Below are 18,542 nucleotides of genomic sequence, written 5' to 3'. Positions count from 1 at the left end.
ATCCTCCTCCAATTGGGGTGATCTGTCTACCACGCTGGCGGGCCACTAGGTCTGCTCTGCCGGTTGGTCGCAGGTCCACCTATCCTGCGGCACATGGGGCAGCTCTGTCACTCTGCAGGTTGCTGGGCCTGACCTGCCGGTGGGTCGCAGGTCCGCTTACCTTGCAGGTGCAGGGGGAGGGGGCGGTTCTGCCCCTCAGCAGGCCGCTGGGCCTGATATACCAGTGATCACAGTCCCGCCTACCTTGCAGGCACTGGGGGAGGGAGCAGGCCTGCCCCTCAGCAGGCCACTGGACCTGTTCTGCTGGTGGGTCAAAGGTCCGCCTACCCTGCAGGCACGTGGGGCAGCTCTGTCTGGTCTTTTCATATTATCCCATAATTCTTGAATGTTGTGTTCATGGTTTCTTACCATCTTCACTGTGGTCAACTTTATTTTCAGGATTGTATACTTTGTCTTCATTGTCTGAAGTTCAGTGTTCTAAGTTATCTATTCTGTTGGAGATGCTTCCTATTGAGTTTTTAATGTGGTTTATTATTTCCTTCATTTCAATGATTTCTGTTTATTTTTTTTCCAGAACTTCTATCTCCCATTGAAGTAATCTTTTGCTTCTTATATTTGGTTATTTAGATCTTTGTCAAAAATATCTTTTGCTGCCTGTATTTGATCTCTTATTTAATATTTTAATTCATAGAACTTTTTAATTATGTACCTCCTCAGCTCCTTCTCTATTATTTCTCCTGCTGTTGTGGTCATGGATTCCCATAATGTAGCATTTTTGTTTGGGGCACACTTTTCCCTTGGTTTCTCATGTTCATCTTCCCTTCCAGCTCTGTTTTTTCAAGGAGTCACATTATTTACTATGGAGGATTGTAGTGTCCCTAATTTCCTCCAATACCTTCCCTTTAAGGGGGAGATCAATATTCACAGATCCCAATACAAAAATTATGCAGCCTTAAACCAAATAGCTGCTATTAAGATGTTTCTGGCTTTGTAACAATATACAGAAATGGCAAGTTCAATCATTATCTACAACATAAACAATAGGTTTGCAAATAGGTCTACAATTTCCTGTGATGGACAAAGAACCAGGAGTGAAGTATAGATTGAGATGTTAAGAAGGTGGGAGGTGAGAATATAGAGTTATTAGATCTTAGCAAGAGTTAAAGAGTAATGAAAAGAAGTTGAATAGTAGCAGGAGAAAAGAGAAAGTGTTTTGGGGGAGACAAGTTAGTGGGAAGACAGTAGAGGGAATACAAAACACAAAACATAAAAAATAAGAAATGAATAATGTAGAAATAGGAGATAAAAGAATATACAATAGAACTGTAATATAGTAATCAGACCTTCCAGATATCAGTAGCCTAATCTATGAAAAGTTTTTTGTTTTACAAATGTTGGGGATGTAAACGTGGGAGAAGAGAGAAAAGAGAAAAAAAATCTAAAAAGAAGATACAGGATTGTTTTGTTGGACTTCAGTAGTATCTTTTCTGCTTCTTTTCTCTTCTACAAGTTGGGGTTGTTTACTGGTGTCTCCACCCTCAGGATGGTGAAGGTTATTAGGGTGGGAGGGTTGGTCTTGGGATGGAGTTCCTGGAAATGGTGTAGCACTTGTCAATCCACATGGGAGACTGCACCCCAAGGATCTCGTCTTGGGCCCACCTGGAGACCTCACAATTCCTGGCCTCTAATTTAGTCTCTGGACTCTTTTTCATTTGCCCCTTTCTACTTCCCAATCAGAATCTCCTCTCTCCAGAGATCTTATGGGCTGTGCCCTGGGGACTGCTTCCCTGTTGTGGAGAGAGAGATGTTGAAAAGAGCAGTACCAGGCTCTGTAAGCTATGGACCTGCTGTGTGGCTGCAAGCACTGTGCGGGGTTAGCAGCTGCTTGGGAGAGGGGAGATTTTGGGATTCTAGGTACCTTGATATTGCTTCTAGGCCCCAGCCTGTGTCCCAAGCTAGGAGTTGCCCTTATTAAAGATGGCATCAAATGTGTCCCAAGTTGGAGGCAACTGCTTTCAGAGATAGGGTGTTGGTTGTGTCTGGCCTGGTAGTGGCATTCGGTGGCATGTTCAGAGATCTAGATGTACTGGCAGCTATCTAAAGACCCTGTCCAGTGTCCCCAGGTGCAGGCTACCACATGTATGGAGCTATGGAAGTGATTGTAGTGTTCCTATAGGGACACTGGGGGAGCCCACATTGATAATGGGGGTCTACACAGGAGTGATGGCTGAGGATCCTGTGGGACAGTTACCACCAGGTTTCCTGCATGGGTGGGGATCTAAGAGTCCTGTGTGGGTTGCTGATGGACCTGTAATTATTCTTACTCTATAAAACTGCATATTGAAAAGAGTTTTAAGTTGGAAAAAAACAAAGGACAATAGATTACAAGCATTTAAATAAAAGTACTCTTACCTTGTCTTGCCGTGTATTCATTGTCTTCAATTAATCTTGCTAAATCAAAATCTGCTATTTTACACACAAGATTTTCTCCTACAAGAATATTAGCAGCTCGAAGATCTCGGTGAATATAGTTCATTTTTTCAATATATGCCATACCATCAGCAATCTTGGAAAGGAAAAAACAGATACATACAAAACATGATGCAGAAGGAACCAGGGAGAAGATAATTTTGGTTAATGTTTAATAGATCACTGGAAAATCATATATCTCAAAAGGAGATGACAGTAACAGGCATATTACTTAGGAGCTAGTAGGTAAAATAGAAAACACTATAATAAAAAAGCAGGCTAAATCCAGCTTTTAAAAATTGGACACATCCCCAGCACAACCACCAAAAACCCCACCAAAAATCTAACACCTTTTCTGAGGGCACCACTTAGTGTATCTAGTAACCATTAGCAGCTAAATGTCCTAATGTCTTCCTGTGTCAGTAGTTGGGAGAAAAGATAAGTCACAGGGTTATTTAGAACTTTTGGATAAAAGTCTATCAAAGTTCGCATCAGGCACAGCCTAAGATGTCCTGTAAGCACAGGTGGAAAACAGTAAATGAGCTTGCTGCCTAACGTGGCCTGCAAACTCTTTTTATATTGCCCGAGAACTAAAAATGGTTTTTCTATTTTTAAAGAGTTGTAAAGAGGAAGAGGATGGGGTCTGACAGAGATTGTATATGGCTCCTAAAACCTAAAACATGTACCTGACTTAAAAAAAAAAAAAAGGTTCAGATACCCTAACACAGAGTATCTAGAATTTTGACCTCAAGGCCTGGAATATGCCAGTGTTATATGTATAGTTCCTCTGCATAAAGTTCCTCTAAACTGCCAGATTCTGTGGCCATGTGGAAGCTCACTGAGAAGTAAAAGCTGCATTACCAGTTATTTCAACTGAGTTCAATAAAGGCCCTTCGAACACCTATAATATATCTGAATAGAAACATTACACTTTAATAAAACAAAAAATTCAGAAGAATTAAAAAAGATTTTTTTTTTGGGGGGGGTCCAGAGACTGAATCTAGGAGTGCATATTAACCATTGAGCTACAATCCCTAGACCCTTTTATTTTGAGATTGGGTTTCCCTAAGCTTTTGAGGTTGGCTTTAAACTTGTGATCTTCCTGCCTTGGCCTCCTGATTCAATGGGATTATGTGTGTACTACTCTGTCTAGTCTGTCTAGCCTAAAGAGACTCATTCTTTTTTTTTTTTAATATATATTTTTTTGGTAAGGAGCATGATATTTAGATGTTTTTTACTTTTTTTTTAAGTTGTAGATGGACACAGTATCTTTATTTATTTATTTTTATGTGGTGCTTAGGATTGAACCCAGGGCCTTGCACGTGCTAGGCAAGCACTCTAACGTTGAGCCATAACCCCAGCTCAAAAGACTCATTCTTAACAGCATATTGCCATTTTAATTCTTGTTTAGGACCATAGTAAATAAAAAATTCAGCATACACTTTAGATTTCTAATATTTTCTTTGGAAGACTAATCATCCATTTTAATTTTCTTCCTTTTTTTTGTACTGGAGATTTAACCCAGGGCAATTTACCACTGAGCTACATTCCCTGAATCCTTTTAATTTATTCATTTTGAGACTGGGTCTCACTAAGTTGCTGAGAGGTTCACGTAATTGCTAAGCCTGGCCTGGATCTTGTAATCTTCCTGCCTCGGCCTTGGGAGTTACTGAAATTACAGACATGAGCTACCATGCCCAGCCATTTTAATTTTCTCAGATTTATCTGTTGAAATATAAATAGATTTTGTATCTGTGAAAATGCTTTCTAAAGGGTCATAATATATGGGATAGCACTGAACTGGGAGTTCCATAGCTAGTTTTAATATGTTCTGCTATGAACAAGTTTTGTAAATTTTAAATCCCTCTGGTCTTTAGATACTATATTATTTGTAATACTAGGAGCTCGTGCTGGATTATCTCCAACGTTCCTTTCTGTTTTAAAATACCTTTACTTTTCTACATAAACCGTATTATTTAGGTAAGATTATTCTACATTTTAAATGTTAACTTTCAATTCAAGTTGATATATCTATATGCAAATACCTGAGCAGCCATATTGACCAGTTGTGGAAGCTTCAAATATTTTCCATCTTCTTCCTTAAGGAAATCTAATAAACTTCCTGTAAGAGACAGTGAAATATCCATGGAAAATAAGTAGATTTTACATTAAGATTGACATAAATATTCCTCTACCCCCAAATAACCAAACTCTAACAAAATTTCTCAACTTTTTATTTTAAAAAAGTTTCTTTTGCAGTTTTGAAATTTCTGAATAATTACCTCAAAGATTCTAGAAAAGACCCCTAAACTGAAATTTATTCTCTTTATAACACATGAAAAAAAGGAAAAATGTACCATTTTCCATTTCCCTACAGAAAATGTCATCAAATTGGTGTCATTCTTTCCTGCTTTGATCAAGATTCTAAGTTTTATATCCCAAAATATATTTTTTAAAAAATACTTTTTCGGTTGTTGATAGACTTTATTTTATTTATTTTTATGTGGTTCTGAGGATCGAACCCAAAGCCTCACATGTACCAGGCAAACACTCTATCACTGAGCCACAGCCACAGCCCTCAAAATTATAACATTTTAAATCAATATGATTCAAGAATTCAGATATGGTTATAACTAAATGAGCTTCTGTGGAAGTGCTGGCTTGACCAATGTCTCTTAATTTTAGCAGAAATTATAATGGAAAAGCAAAATACTATGAATACAGCAAAGTGAAAAGCCAGGAAGAAATGTCTATTTGTTGCCTCTCTCTATCACTAGTTAAAAACATACACATGCTTCAATTTAATAAAGAGAAACCATCAGACAAATCCAAACTAAGATTTATTTTATAAAACATAAAATTGGATTGTTTTCTTAAACAACAATGCTGTGAAACAGAAAGTCAGAGGAATGGCTCCAAGCTCAAGGAGACAAAGAGAAATTACAACTGAATGTAACAAATGGCCAGGAGATAGGGAAAAGAAATTCCAAGTAATGGAAGCAAGGAATGAAAAAAAATCTATCTGTCCAAAACAGTGGGTTTACACTGGAGCACATAAGGCAATGAGTCTGGATGTATTATAGGGGCCAACTGCTAAGCTAAAAACCAAAATGGGGAATTTCTGAGTTTCAAAACTAGAAAGGACTTTTGTTATCTTGTATTCTTAACCTTTTACCTAGAAATAATCCTAAACTAGATATCTGACAACACAGAATTCTAACATGTTCTCAAAATTAAATAATTTTTAAAGTAATACAGAGATAAGTGAACCATTAGCTTTACTTCCATTATATTTCTTTTGTTAGCAATGTCTTGATTTAAATTTATTACTTATCCCTTTCTCCTTTGTCTTCTAGTTCAACCAGAGTACTCTTTGAAAAGGTATACTTGGAAGCTGTTTACAGTAGAAACTCTTCCCAAAGAGAGCCATGAATTATTGGGTTTAGGTATGTTTTGACTATCAATTAACAGGCTATGTCAGTTTGTTTCAGTCCCTTTTGAGAAAAAAAAATTGGTAGAGTGCTTGCTAGCACATGTGAGGCACTTTGTTCGATCCTCAGCACCACACGAAAATACATAAATAAAATAAAAATATTGTGTCCATCTACAACTTAAAAGAAAAAAAAAAGATCAAATTCAAATGGGTAAAAATTGAGCCAGTAAGCATACTTGCAGATTTACTCGTCCTTCTTCTAAAGCATCAGTAGCCTAGGGATGAAGAGGAAAGAACATCAACTTTCTTTTCTCTTTTTCTTGGCCATAACTAGCTCTGTTACAGAAGATCTCACCTTTTGGTCTGTGTTTGAAAGATGGAGAAACTGCAGTTGACAGTAGTGGAGAAAAGAAGTTTCTAGGAGTCCTGAGTATACAGACTGTGTTTACATTAAAACAAATTTCCTTTAATTTTACCTTTTTTCTTTGCTTCAGTACTACCTGAATATCATTCTGATTTTATCATTTTAACTCAGTTTGTATATTTTGTTGTATATTTTGTTTTTTTCTTCAGTCAAATCTACTTTCATTTATTTTTATGTGGTGCTGAGTGTCCATCTACAACTAAAAAACATATTTAAAAATAAAACACCTACTTTCAAAATAAATTCAAACTGCCTAGGCATCCTTTAAAACTTTGTAAATCCTCCGGAATAACTGGAACTAACCACTATTTCATTAACAAAGTGTCACATTTTTTTGGGCATGGTGGCACATGCCTGTAATCCTAGCAATTTGGGAGGCTCAGACAGGAGGATGGCAAGTTCAAGGCCAGCCTGGACAACCTAGTGAAACCCTGTCTCAATTAAAAAAAGAGAGAGAGAGAGACAGACAGAGAAAGAAAGAAAATAAAAAAAAAGGGTGTGTGTGGGGGGGTGCTGGTAATATAACTCTAGTGGTAGAGCATTCCCGAGTTCAATCCCCAGACTAGCAAACAACAACAACAAAACCAAAATGTCCATTTTCTCTTTTCAAATGCTTCCAAAAATAATCATAAATTAGAAAGTACTATGCAATAAGACTCCATTTTTATAAAAACTGAAATGAATGATTCTTTTGTAAAGAAGTTACCAACATGAATATTCCAAAAGATACTAATATACACTTACCTTTTGACATAAATTCAGTGATAATGTAAATTGGTTCTTCAGAAACAACAGCATAGAGTGGAACAAGTTTATCTATCATGTCTTAATTTTTTTCATTATCTGAGCTTCTTGAAGAAAAGCTTCTGGCATCATTGTACCTGGTTTTAGTGTTTTGATTGCTACTTTTGTGGTTCCATTCCATGTTCCTAGAGAAACAATACCTCTTACTATTTTAATCAATATTTTAAGGGATTTTAGAACAAATTTCAATGAATAGCAATTATATTACATATTTAATATTATATATATATTTTTGTAATAAAATTGCGGCACTTTAATCTGTGGCTAAAAATTGACAAAAACCAAAAATTCAGGCTTCTTACCCATCCACACTTCACCAAAACATCCTTGTCCTAGTTTAACCTCTAGTCGCAAAAATTCTCGAGGGATTTCCCAAGCATCCTTTGCTAGACCTTGAGTCTGGGGTTTCACAGTTGGACACACGGTTGTTAACTTGTGGCGTAAACCATCAGCATGTTCTAGATAAATGAATAAAAATAAAGCTACTCTGTAGCTTAATTTTTATGTATAAAAATTAAGCTACAGAGTATATAAATGCTTAAAAAGGGCTCATAAATTATAGAAAAACTTTCATAAGTTTTTCTCTAAAAACAAAAAGGAAGTTGTTTACAAGAAGTAAAAAAAAACCACATATAAGAAGTGAAACATTTTGTTAAATATATTTTTATGTTATTGTTTACTGAATACTTATGCTCTAGCTATTATGTTAATTTGGCTTTTTATAAATTGCTCATAAAAATGAGGCTTGGAAAATTTAGGAAACTTTCTCAAGGTCCCACAGTTAATAAGTGATGGGATTCAAAGCCAGGTCTGTCTACCTCCAAATTTCTGATTTAATAAATGGGATTTATTTGATCCCTAAGAGAATGCTTTTATTAATTGTTATTTCTTTTTTGTTGTTGTTTTTTTCCTGGAGATTGAACCCAGCACTTTACCACTGAGTCACATCCCTAGCCCTTTTATATTCTGAAACAAGATCTTGCTAAATTGCTTAAGGCCATAATAAATTGCTGAGGGTGGCTTTAAACCAGCAATCCTCCTGCCTCAGCCTCCCAAGCCATGGGGATTACAGTTATGCACACCACTGTTTCCAGCAGGAAAAAATTCACTTAGTTAACTGAATTTTGAATAAGAGAGCCACAATGTAAGGAACTTTAGATTTATAATGGCTTGATCTGTGCATCTTTCTCATACAGTCTTTCTTATTGTAAATGAGACATGTTTCCTCCCATTCTCATCAAGAATGGTTACCAACCACACAAATTTTCTATTCTAGCAAGGGCAATTATGTGTTGGCACTGCTTGGTAACATATTTGATTGATGTCAAGACTGCTGATTGACTTGGTAGACTCAGTTTATAGTTACCTGTCATTGAAGAAGATATTACCATGGAAACTTTCCCTCCTCCAGTACTAATCATTTAAAGACTTAGATGCATTTACATAATGAATTGATAATGAAAAATTCTGAGACATAAGACTCCACAGTTGAATATTTCCAAAATCTTTGAAAGACAAGAATATCTATAGTTGCCACAGGTTAATCTTCTAAGAAAAATATACCTTCAGACCATATTTTATTGGGTTTATATTCTAGGAAGTCTTAGGAGATCAGCCGCTGAAGGGGAAGGTAATCCAAGAGGATATGTGATACAGCTTTTTGTGTCAAAGTGTTTAGCTTTAGCTACTTACCTGTGTTTATAAATAAAATATTTGCTTTTATGTTTTTCATTTATTTCCATAATATATTTTGGGGGAGGGGGTACTGGAAATTGAACTCAGGGACACTCAACCACTGAGACACACCATATTTTGTATTTTATTTAGAGACAGGGTCTCACTGAGTTGTTTAATGCCTTGCTTTTGGCTGAGGCTGGCTTTGGACCCACTATCCTCCTGGTCTCAGTCTCTGGAACTGCTGGGATTTAAGGCATGTGCCACTGCACCCAGCCTCAAAATGTATTTGTGCATTATAAAATGGAACTCCACTGTAAAAATTATGCTTGTAAGATATAAAAATTTCAACAACAATCTAATTTTAGCACACTATCCAATAACCCAATTCAGATACTAAGAACTACCTGTTCTCATTTTAAAACTAGAATACTAACATACACTGGGCACATACTGTGTATAAAGTAGTAGTATGCTAACCCTTAAGAGAGATGAGGACATGAATTTTGTTCTCATACAACAGAGCATTAGGAAATAATTTTTAGCTGTGTAGTGTTTCACCAATTTCTGCAGAGTGTCAAATTGTGCTCTGGTTGTTATATAGTAGCCATCATTGTCAAGTTTTCTAATTTTGTAGTGTTTCACATTGTCACCCCTTACTTCATCCCAATCACGAATAGAGAGGAAATAAGCACCTGGGAGGAAGAAAATAAATGCTTATTATCTCTTTCTTAAAATACTGGAAAAACAAAATTTTATATTAATATAATAGTAATCATACCTTTAGTGGTTTCACTTTCTCTTACTAAGAATATACCTCGTTGATTGCCAGGATTCAAAAGTAATCTTTCAGCATCTTTTCTCCCCATTTTGCCAAAATACCATCTAGAAAAAAAATATTAATGATGTTTTGAGTTGGGAAGGTTTGAAGGTCAGAAAAATTATATTCATAAATAAATAAGAGTGAAATAGGATAGGAGAGCTGACAAAGAATAGCTACAGAACATGCTTAGGATATAGTAAAACATAAATTTTTATTTATTAAATAAGAATTTACAAATATCACTGTTAAAATGTCTGATAGTATTTCCATGTACTGACTACTCAACATGTCACTGGAACTCTACCTGGCAGTCATGGAAACAGCAAATGGAGAAAGACAGCAAATAACAGATCTTTTCTGTCAGTGACACATACAGGTAGGAAGAACAGAAGTTGTTCTCTGATAACATGTGATCACCTGTATTGATAAGATCTAAGTATATAATATTCAAATTATGAGGAACTCTAATTTCATATGAGTTTGATTTAATAAAGTTTAATGAATAAAAATGACAATCTTTGCTATGAAAAGACTCACAGAACAGTGAAGAAAGCAAAAGAACAAAAGTAACAAATGTTATAGTAAAAATAGTAATTGAGGCAAATGTTAATAAAACAAACAAGTATTGATAACCCCTAGCTATATGCAAGACGCTGTGTTAACTGTTGTAATATGAAAAAGAGGTTATTATTTATGGATTCCAGAACAACTAGTTGGACCAAAAAAAGTAATATGTTATTGAAACTGACTTCTAACATTTTAGAAGTTGTAAGAATAGTACACAGAACTCCCAAGTTCCCCAGCTGTTAATATTTTACTTTGTTATATTCTTTATTTCCCACCTTCCTTTATATGTTGGGTGCATGTGTTTACATCTTTTTTCCCCTTTGAACTGACTGAATGTTGCCAAAATGCTGAATCATTACCCTAAATACTTCAGTGTATGCTTTGTAGAAGACAAGGATACTGTCCTACATAACCACAATGCAAATACCTAAATCAAGTAGTTAAACACTGAAACAATCTCCTCTCTGAGGTAAATTTTGAAGAAAGTCTGCAGAATATGAAAAGGACTAGATAATTTTAAAAACTAAGTGGAAAACTAAAGGAAAAAGACAAGGCATAAAAATATGATTAAGATTTACTCAGGATACCAATATAAGCAGATACTACAGCATTAATTATGAATTCTCAAGTAACATCTATTAATGATACATTAGCTGTATTAAGACTGGTATGTAATTGTGTGTGTGTAAAATTGTGGCTAAGTAGAATGTGAATTAAAACATTTTAAAAATCAAAATAATCAATAAAATATGAAGTACTGCCATACTCTTCTGCCTGAATGGAATCTGCAGGCGCTACATAATTGCTAGGGATGTAACCATTCTTTCCTGTAGCAATTGATCTTGCTTCCCACCAGTCTCCTTCCCTGAAACACATAAAACAACAATTACTACAACGTATAATATATTGCACTTTCTTATTTCAAGTAAATGAGAGATATAACTTCTATTTTTCTACTTATGCATTCACTTGATCAAGAATTAAACTCAACATTGTAAAAGAACAACATTTTAAAAATAAGTTAAATGAATTAAAGAAATTAAGACTAAGCAAAAGTATAATTACATACTACTACAATAAATCAACAACAAAAGCCCCAAACACCATACACTAAAAATTCAATTATAGTATCTTTTATTCCTCTTCATAATTCTTTCAACCTAAGACAATAAACTATACTGAACTAAGTAGTTTTGAATAAACTTTCAAATTATTCATCTTTGTCTGAATTTCTTAAGAGCTTGAGATAATTTGCTTACCATAATACTCCCCAATTTAAGGTACAAACTTAGTGTTTTTTAATATATTCATAGAGCTGTATAGCCATTTCATAATAAATTTTAGAATATTTTTTACCACCACAAAAAGAACCCCAATACTTATGAGTAATCACCTCCAACCCCTTCCACTATTGGCAACCACTTAACTGCTGTCCATCTCTATGGATATGAATATTGTGGGCATTTCATATAAATGGAATGATTTATGTGGTCTTTTGTGACTGGCTTTTCACTCAGCATATATTTTTTTCAAGGTTAATCTATGTTTTAGCACATATCAATAGTTTTTTGTTGTTGTTGAATGCTTTTCTTTTTAACAGTACACAAAATTATAATGTTCTTGTTTTAGTCATTTTAGAAAAAAAATTATGAGGCCTGAGCACTCCTTATAGAAAAGCAATTAATAATAAACAATAATAAAAAGCTCAATTTCTAGAAAAATGTTATCTAAAAATAATTCAATATACTCAAATTAAGTCATAATTCAGAATATGAGAACTATATGGTTTGTGGTATAAAAACCTTGACTGTTACAAAAGTAATATGAAAAGAACAAATATTAGTCTCTAATAAGGATGATGTACATGACATTCACTACTTAAAATTAAGTGTAGAAATAGGGTTGTGGCTCAGTGGCAGAGCGCTTGCCTAGCATGTGTGAGGCACCATTGACCAAAAAAAAAAAAATTTAAAAAAAAAAGATTAAATGTATTTTTTATACCAAATTTTTAAAAATATTCATTGATTTTGCTCTCAAAAACTGAAATGGAAAGCCCTTTGGTAATTCAAACATTTACAAACTCGTACATTTGGTTTTTGGTTTTCTAGTACGTTAATTATTTTGAAACATACAAATAGAATTGTATTTGATCCTGATAAGCAATCATGATTCATATGAACCGAATACCTACTGAGTGATAGATGCCACTCAGGATGTGTGGAAAAAAGGTAAAAAGACAGTCCTTAAATTTAAATAACTCAGTCTAGAGTGGGGTTTTGCAGCCTCAATAATACTGACATTTTGGATTTGATAAATCTTTGCTGCATGCATAGTAGGATGTTTACCAATATCACTGGCCTCTACTTCGTAGATGACAGTAGCAACACCCTGATGACAACCAAAAATATTTCCAGCCATTGCCAAATATCTCCCAGGTAATTTTGCCCCAGGTTGAGAACTACTAACCTAAAAGAATGACAAGCTAAGTGACAAATTAAAAGTTCCCTGGGAGCTGGGACTGAAGTCTGCATAAAGTGCTATGTTAATACCTAATAGAAACAATATAGCAGGACATGGGTTGTAGAGCATAAATGTTAGAACACTTTTCTAATATACAGGAGGCCCTGGGTTCAATCCCCAGCACAAAGGAAGCGACAGAAAAAGGGAGAGAAGGAGGAGAATGGAGAAACAGTCACTCCAGAAAAAAGTAGTATGTGTGAAGGCATGGAAAGGGCAAGAAACTCTAGTGTACTTAGAAAATTCCACCTACTACAGTATGGCTGATTGGTAGAGTTAAAAAGGATTTGAAGAAACACATAATAAATCCTCAGGGAACGATGGCTACTCATGTTTTTTTTTTTTTGTTTTTTTTTTTTTTGACTGACTTGCTTTAGCAAGTCAGTCATGATCGTATTTTACATTCTGGAACAATAACTGGTAACAGATGGAAAAAAGGATAGAGGGAAACATGACTGGAATCAAAGGGACTATAAGTATATATTTCAAGAAGTTATAAGTGATTGTTATGCTTGCTAATGAAATTATGGGCTGGTTTTCCAAAACAAGGATCAAATTTTCTATGTGGATCACTAAATGACAAAAAGTCTTGAGAGTTACATAAGGAAAAAGCAACTTAATTTGGTCCATTTGGGAGTACAAAAGTTCCTTATTCAACTTTTGGCTTTGTTTTTTAGAAAAAAGAAAAGATCTTTAAATCATCTGGATACTTAAATAGGAACAAAGAATTTTCTTTATAAAAGATTTTTAAAGTAATATATTTGCATATGCCCCCTCAGTAACTCTTCATTTAAAAAAAATTTTTTATTAGCTACAACTCTTCATTCTTAAATCTCTACTCTTTATGGCTGAACCACAGCAGCACAATTTGTAGAAGTAGTAACTTCTATAGGCAGTATTATGTCACGTGTCTCAAGGAACTAAATCTATCCAGCACAGAGGTCAGAGATTAATACCCTGTCATGCTTATCTCCGGATCATAAACTAGCTTATAAGTTTCAATGTAAAGAACAAGTGTCTGTCTGTATTTCTCCCTCTCAGAATACTCAACACTTACGTATTGTTAATTATTTGAAATCTTTCACCCTTCTTAAATGAAAGATCTTCTGTAGTTCTAGCTTCATAATCATATAAGGCCACAAATATAGTAACACCACCTAGCAAAGGAAAAAAAGACCAAGGTAAATTATATAGATAAAATGAAACAAAAGAGAAATAAAAAAATATTGCCAGCAAAAATCTTATTTTTTCTCTCTAGTTTTCAAAATCTATTTTTAGACAATTGGGGCTTCTAAAAGTTGGGGCTCTAAGCAGCTGGAGTTTAAATAATGAGATGTTCTCTTAAGACCTTCCACAAAATCACTGTAGTTTACATATTCTAAAACTCTATAGACTCAGAAAAAATTTAATTTTGATTCTGAACCAATGCCTCTGGCTTGAAAAGACAGTCAAATTTCGAACCAATTCTTTGGAAGGAAGAATACTACTGGAGCACTATAGACTACTGACATTAATCTTCTCAACTTCTTATAAACAACAGGTGAACATTTACATCCATAATCATTAATACTAAACACTAGGGTTTTAGTAAGATTAACTTACTATATAATTACCTTAAAAATAAAACTGTTGGGTTTGTCGTGGAAGTTTAATGGCATGGCCGATATGAATTATAAAGTATAAATTCCAAAAATAACTCATATTTAGCAACATGTGCAGATGCTTAAGAGAAGAGCGCACTGAACAGCCAAACTATTATATGTAAGCAAAACAAATAACAATAGAACAAATGTATACAATATGCATGACTTGTCAGTGCTTAAAATTATTTCAGACAGGTATTCTGGCTAAACTTCCCATAATATATAATTTGTTTTTATTGTATATATTTATCACATATGACACAATGTTTTGAAACATGAATACACTGTGAAATGGTTAAATCAAGTTAATTCACATATGCATTGCTTCACATATTTCTTTTTTTTTTGGTGAGAAAACTTAAAATTTCTCAGAAAATTTGAAGACTACAATACGTTGTTATTAGCTATGGTCACTAGATTGTACTATAGATTTGAACTTATTCTTTTTTAATTTTTTTTTCAGTGCTAGAGATCAAGCAAGGCATCGCACAAGCAAGGGCATCGCACAAGAAAGGCAAATGCTCTATCACTGAGCTCTGTTCCAACATATTCTTAATTTCAATATGTATATATTTTACTCAATGTAATTCCGCTGACTTGGAAAATATCAATGGTTAGTTTACATCCATCCATCAATAGATTTTTTTAATGGTAGGAAGAAAGGCAGTTAGTAAAATTACAGACTAAGCAAAAATATGAAATGTAGAAAGCAGTATAAAACGTACTGTCTCTAAATACAAAATGTAAAAAGCAGTATAAAATCTACCGTCTCTAAATATAAAATAATAGCAAATCAAAGTTCACTCATCTGGCTTCTATCCCAAGTTTTAGTCATGTACCAACTGCTTTTTGACATCACTACTGAATGTGTAATAACCATTTAAAACATGTACAAAATGAAGCTCTTGATTTTTCTTCTCTAACCTGTATTTACCCAAATCCTCTCTATTTAAGCAAATAGCACTAGAATCAAGTCAGGTAATAACTTGAGCCAATTCTACTACTAATACTACCAGTTCTACATCTATAATATTTCATTTATCTATTTTCCATTTCCACTGCTGCCCCCTAAATCCCAATCCATGTCATTCCTTACTGGGACTGCTGGGGCTATGAGTACTGGCTACTTAATCTACTTCTCCACAGAGCAGCAAGAATGAGTTTTTTTAAAAGGGAATTCCATCATGCAAAATCCTTTACATATAATCTTGATGAGCTTCTTCCCAGATTCAGAAAAAATCTAAACTCCTTACTAGAGTCTATGTAGTACTAAGTAATAGTGGTATCCTAACATCAATATCACATCATACAACTCTCCTCTCTGCCTACATTGTTCTTCCCACCAGTTCTTAAAAACTTTCCAGTCCATTTGTTTCTCTTGAACTTTGTGTTTGTTATTCCCTCTTCCTAGAAATTCTGCTCTTTCCTGAGGTCTGGAGATAGTTCATTCTCATCAATCAAATATCAGTTAAAATGATTTCTTCTCAAGGAGGCTTTCCCTGATCAACTACAGGATCATTACCAATTATTCTTGCTAGTTCCTTCATAGAATTAAGAAATACTGATCTCAACTTATTTAGTTGTTTGTTCACTAATTATTGTTCAATCAACATTATTAGGTAAACTCTATCAGGAGAGAAGCCTTGTTTGTCTTGCCCATCTCTTATACCTATATGCAAAGACACTCTGTTTTTTACAAGAGTTAATAAGTGAACATCTTTGAATGGTGTATTTCATATGAATAAATACTTTTTCTTTTTCTTCAGTACTGGAGATTGCACCCAGATTGTAGTTCTACCACTAAGCTACATCCCCAGTCATAGCCCTTTTTATTTTGAAAAAAGGTCTCTGTAAATTGCCATAGTTGGCCTCAAACTTGTGATCTTCCTGCCTCAGCCTACACAGTTGTTTGGATTACAGGTGTGCACCACCATGTCCACTATGCACATCAATAAAAATTTAAAGTAACTAAAGTATGTCTTTTAAGTATTAAAATTCATTTTAATCATTTTGAATTAGTAACTTTCAAAAACATATAATCCTGAAAATAAGTTAAACTTTTTACTAATGACAGAAATATCATCATGGCCATAGATTATTGAAATATTTGCAGTCAGAATGCTGGAATTAGGACTGTGATTGTGGTGATGTCCAATATTCTCCAAATGTTGTCTAACAGAATCAGTGTATGGCAGTCCTCACTATTATTGGTTCAGAGGTGAACAAACTGAGGAGACAAATTTATAATCCATGCTTGTGACAGAGATTTCTCCTTTGCCCCCACAGGCTGTTAATAAGGACATATGTAAGGGCTAGGGTTGTGGCTCAGTGGCAGAGTGCTCACCTAGCATGCATAAGGCACAGGTTTGATCCTCAGCACCACATAAAAACAAAATAATGTGTCCACCTAAAACTAAAAGATACATAAATAAATAAATAAATTTTTTTTAAAAAAAAATAAGGACATATGTTACTCCATTTGATGCTGGTAGCTGTTTATGCGTAAGGATAAACAGGAAACAGATGAAATAAACCCAAATCCTCTTGATATCATGGAACTGCCACACAAATGAATCTTGAAGTTCATCTTCTTTGCTTTAGCTACCTGTGCTTTGTTATTTCAAGGGAAAAGCATCCTGATGCGGGAGCCCTCATGTAACGTAAGAGCTCATTTTCTCTTTTTCAAGTTTTTAAAATCTACTTTTTTAGGGCATTCTGTATCCATGGAAGATTGTCAACTATCTCTTCTTGCTGTTCTCTGAAAAGATATGATAATGTAAAAATGGGAGTCCTGCAATATAACACTGAATTCAAGCTCTTATGCTTATAATCTCTGGGGGAAAATTTTTTCTGACCCTAGGATTTTTCTTTTATAAATCATAGTATCTGATAGAAATACTGCATTATCGTGACTGTAATGCCAAATAAATAACCCTTATTAAGTAACTACTGGATTACTTTAATACTAGTTAGCACTTTCTAATCCTGAGAAGTTATAAGATTCTTGGAAGAGGAATGTATGTTTTTAATCTTCATTTTCCCAGTGCCTGCCACATATTAATTGCTTAATAATTACTGGTAAATTAATGAAATAATTAAAAGTATAACCCTATCAAACTGTCAACAAATTTCCCAGAACCATATATATATATATATTGACTTTAATTTTTATGTTAGATATTGAATTTTCACATATACAATTTTTAAAAGTGCTTCAGTAAGATATTTTTCTTAGCAAATAGACCATAAGTATGTACTGCCCAAGGTTATGTTCTCAAACAGGCAACATAATTATCCATTTAAATTTCACCTGTTGAACCAGTAGGATATGAACTTGGCACCACTGAGAATGAGGAAGATGCTCCTCCAAAAGGAGTCACCCCTGAGGATCCTCCAAATGGTGTTATGGAAAGATTGCTAAAATTAACCAAAGTTCATTTTGCTGAAGATGATGGTGCCACTGCAGTGTGCTCTGCTCCATAATGGCTGACACTTGTACTGACAGGCTCTGGAGTGTTTTCAGTTCTAAATTTAATAGCTGGACTTTTGTTTTCTTTACTTTTAATGCAGCCCATTATCAAATCTACAGAGGAAACAGGCAAGTATTTTGAGAAATAGTTAATATACATCATACTTTAAAAAAATACAATGGAAAATATGACTTTAAATAAAGCATCCTCCCAGCCTTGCTACCCAGAAAAAAAGCAGTATTAAATTATGTCCCATTATCCTATATATGACAACTATAAAAACTTAAATTGAGCAGCAAATAAACTACAAATAGTAACTTTAAAGGTAATTCTTTTTTAAAAACAGTAATTCTTAGTTGTAGTTTTTCGCATCCTATAACATTCAGAAGAAAGCAGGTGAATGATGACTGCCTGGTAAATTCTGAAAGCGTGAACATTCATAACTTCAGTTATGTAATATTAATTCAAAATATAGCTGTAAATATTAAAATATAAGCAGTCTCAGAAACTCACAGTTGAAGGGTTTTCAGATCACTACTTTAAGTGGACACATTCTAAAGATGTGACAATTGAATACACACATCAAAACAAGATGGGTCTGGAAATTTAAGTATATACTGAATTTAAATATATACTGAAAACTATGAAGGAATTATAAACTAAACAATAAAAGGCAATTGCTGGGGCTGGCATTGTAGCTCAGTCGTAGAGTGTGCAC

At 34.3% G+C, this 18,542-nt stretch overlaps 1 pseudogene across 1 annotated transcript; it reads right to left on the bottom strand.

Annotated features, from left to right (window-relative positions):
* Nucleotides 1-1,015: 1,015 nt before the first annotated feature.
* On the bottom strand, nucleotides 1,016-17,933 carry LOC144369519 (tyrosine-protein kinase Yes-like; annotated as a pseudogene). The gene is made up of 10 exons (XR_013429320.1): nucleotides 17,665-17,933; nucleotides 13,769-13,868; nucleotides 10,961-11,059; nucleotides 9,586-9,689; nucleotides 9,352-9,499; nucleotides 7,433-7,590; nucleotides 7,071-7,255; nucleotides 4,515-4,591; nucleotides 2,413-2,566; nucleotides 1,016-1,026 (listed from the first exon to the last, which is right to left on the bottom strand). The product of XR_013429320.1 is annotated as a tyrosine-protein kinase Yes-like (transcript).
* Nucleotides 17,934-18,542: the final 609 nt, after the last annotated feature.

The sequence above is a fragment of the Ictidomys tridecemlineatus genome, chromosome 12 (genome assembly GCF_052094955.1).
Source record: "Ictidomys tridecemlineatus isolate mIctTri1 chromosome 12, mIctTri1.hap1, whole genome shotgun sequence".
In the NCBI taxonomy this organism is placed as follows: domain Eukaryota; kingdom Metazoa; phylum Chordata; class Mammalia; order Rodentia; family Sciuridae; genus Ictidomys; species Ictidomys tridecemlineatus.
Note: the sequence above shows the minus strand (reverse complement) of the source record. Positions and strands in the feature narration are given on the sequence as shown.